Source organism: Triticum aestivum, unplaced genomic scaffold, assembly GCF_018294505.1.
Source record: "Triticum aestivum cultivar Chinese Spring unplaced genomic scaffold, IWGSC CS RefSeq v2.1 scaffold65792, whole genome shotgun sequence".
Taxonomy (NCBI): Eukaryota; Viridiplantae; Streptophyta; class Magnoliopsida; order Poales; family Poaceae; genus Triticum; species Triticum aestivum.
The window spans coordinates 1-2,614 of record NW_025230006.1 but is presented as its reverse complement, the minus strand read 5'-3'; the positions used below and the strand labels follow the sequence as shown (position 1 = coordinate 2,614).

At 50.1% G+C, this 2,614-nt stretch overlaps 5 non-coding genes and 1 pseudogene across 5 annotated transcripts; all 6 read right to left on the bottom strand.

The window, feature by feature from the left end:
• Positions 1–70: 70 nt before the first annotated feature.
• On the bottom strand, positions 71–178 carry LOC123175294 (uncharacterized; annotated as a pseudogene).
• A 300-nt stretch (positions 179–478) lies between these two features.
• Positions 479–597, bottom strand: LOC123175292 (5S ribosomal RNA). The gene has a single exon (XR_006487782.1). It is a non-coding gene; the product is annotated as a 5S ribosomal RNA (ribosomal RNA).
• Positions 598–900: 303 nt separating this feature from the next.
• On the bottom strand, positions 901–1,019 carry LOC123175281 (5S ribosomal RNA). The gene has a single exon (XR_006487771.1). It is a non-coding gene; the product is annotated as a 5S ribosomal RNA (ribosomal RNA).
• Positions 1,020–1,321: 302 nt separating this feature from the next.
• On the bottom strand, positions 1,322–1,440 carry LOC123175277 (5S ribosomal RNA). Its single transcript, XR_006487767.1, has one exon. It is a non-coding gene; the product is annotated as a 5S ribosomal RNA (ribosomal RNA).
• A 613-nt stretch (positions 1,441–2,053) lies between these two features.
• LOC123175284 (5S ribosomal RNA) lies at positions 2,054–2,172 on the bottom strand. The gene has a single exon (XR_006487774.1). It is a non-coding gene; the product is annotated as a 5S ribosomal RNA (ribosomal RNA).
• Positions 2,173–2,482: 310 nt separating this feature from the next.
• LOC123175302 (5S ribosomal RNA) lies at positions 2,483–2,601 on the bottom strand. The gene has a single exon (XR_006487785.1). It is a non-coding gene; the product is annotated as a 5S ribosomal RNA (ribosomal RNA).
• Positions 2,602–2,614: the final 13 nt, after the last annotated feature.

Genomic DNA, 2,614 nt, shown 5'->3' with positions numbered 1-2,614 from the left:
AATAAAACGTGCTAAACATATGTCGCGCAGGTGCGTTTTGTTTTGCACGCGGCGCAAAAAAATTAAAAAGGGAATGCAACACGAGGACTTCCCCATCCTAGTACTACTCTCGCCCAAGCACGCTTAGCTTCGGAGTTCTGATGGGATCCGGTTCTTTAGTGCTGGTATGATCGCATCCGACATGTTACCCCCGTTTTCGTCCCTTATGCTTGCCCCTCCCAGCTCCACTACACACACGATTGCACATTCCTTTGGCCGCTCCCGCTCAACTACGGAGACGAGTTTACCACGGTTCAACCGCACCAGTACCTAGTTACCATGGTTTCGACCCCTTTCAGAACACGCTTGCCGCCGCTAAACGCATGAATAATGAGCAGCGAGCTAAAACTTACCGTAAACGTGCAAAATAATAAAACTGCTAAACATATGTCGCGCACGTGCGTTTTCATTTGCACGCGGCGCAAAAAAAATTAAAAAGGGAATGCAACACGAGGACTTCCCAGGAGGTCACCCATCCTAATACTACACTCGCCCAAGCACGCTTAACTTCGGAGTTCTGATGGCATCCGGTGCTTATGTGTTGGTATGATCGCATCCGACATGTTACCCCCGTCTTCGTCCCTTATGCTTGCCCCTCCCAGCTCCACTACACACACGATTGCACATTCCTTTGGCCGCTCCCGCTCAACTACGGAGAAGAGTTTTACCACGGTTCAACCGCACCAGTGCCTATTTACCATGGTTTCGATCCCTTTGAGAACACGCTTGCCGCCGCTAGACACGTGAATAATGAGGAGCGAGCTAAAACTTACCGTAAACGTGCAAAATAATAAAACGTGCTAAACATATGTCGCGCACGTGCGTTTTGTTTTGCACGCGGCGCAAAAAAAAATTAAAAAGGGAATGCAACACGAGGACTTCCCAAGAGGTCACCCATCCTAGTACTACTCTCTCCCAAGCAAGCTTAACTTCGGAGTTCTGATGGGATCCGGTGCTTTAGTGCTGGTATGATCGCATCTGACATGTTACCCCCGTCTTCGTCCCTTATGCTTGCCCCTCCCAGCTCCACTACACACACGATTCCACATTCCTTTGGCCGCTCCCGCTCAACTACGGAGACGAGTTTCACCACGGTTCAACCGCACCAGTGCCTATTTACCATGGTTTCGACCCCTTTCAGAACACGCTCGCCGCCGCTAGACACGTGAATAATGAGCAGCGAGCTAAAACTTACCGTAAACGTGCAAAATAATAAAACGTGCTAAACATATGTCGCGCACGTGCGTTTTCTTTTGCACGCGTCGCAAAAAAAATTAAAAAGGGAATGCAACACGAGGACTTCCCAGGAGGTCACCCATCCTAGTACTACTCTCGCCCAAGCACGCTTAACTTCGGAGTTTTGATGGGATCCGGTGCTTTAGTGCTGGTATGATCGCATCCGACATGTTACCCGCGTCTTCGTCCCTTATGCTTGCCCCTCCCAGCTCCACTACACACACGATTGCACATTCCTTTGGCCGCTCCCGCTCAACCACGGAGACGAGTTTTACCACGGTTCAACCGCTCCAGTGCCTATTTACCATGGTTTCGACCCCTTTCAGAACACGCTTGCCGCCGCTAGACGCGTGAATGATGAGCAGCGAGCTAAAACTTACTGTAAACGTGCAAAATAGTAAAACGTGCTAAACATATCCACGCTTAACTTCGGAGTTCTGATGGGATCCGGTGCTTTAGTGCTGGTATGATCGCATCCGACATGTTACCCCCGTCTTCGTCCCTTATGCTTGCCCCTCCCAGCTCCACTACACACACGATTGCACATTCCTTTGGCCGCTCCCGCTCAACTACGGAGACGAGTTTTACCACGGTTCAACCACTCCAGTGCCTATTTACCATGGTTTCGACCCCTTTCAGAACACGCTTGCCGCCGCTAGACGCGTGAATAATGAGCAGCGAGCTAAACTTATCGTAAACGTGCAAAATAATAAAACGTGCTAAACATATGTCGCGCACGTGCGTTTTGTCATGCACGCGGCGCAAAAAAAATAAAAAAGGAATGCAACACGAGGACTTCCCAGGAGGTCACCCATCCTAGTACTACTCTCCCCCACGCACGCTTAACTTCGGAGTTTTGATGGGATCCGATGCTTTAGTGCTGGTATGATCGCATCCGACATGTTACCCCCGTCTTCGTCCCTTATGCTTGCCCCTCCCAGCTCCACTACACACACGATTGCACATTCCTTTGGCCGCTCCCGCTCAACTACGGAGACGAGTTTTACCACGGTTCAACCGCACCAGTGCCTATTTACCATGATTTCGACCCCTTTCAGAACACGCTTGCCGCCGCTAGACGCGTGAATAATGAGCAGCGAGCTACAACAGCTAAAACTTACCGTAAACGTGCAAAATAATAAAACGTGCTAAACATATGTCGCGCACGTGCGTTTTGTTTTGCACACGGCGCAAAAAAATTAAAAAGGGAATGCAACACGAGGACTTCCCAGGAGGTCTCCCATCCTAGTACTACTCTCGCCGAAGCACGCTTAACTTCGGAGTTCTGATGGGATCCGGTGCTTTAGTGCTGGTGTGATCGCATCCGACATGTTACCCC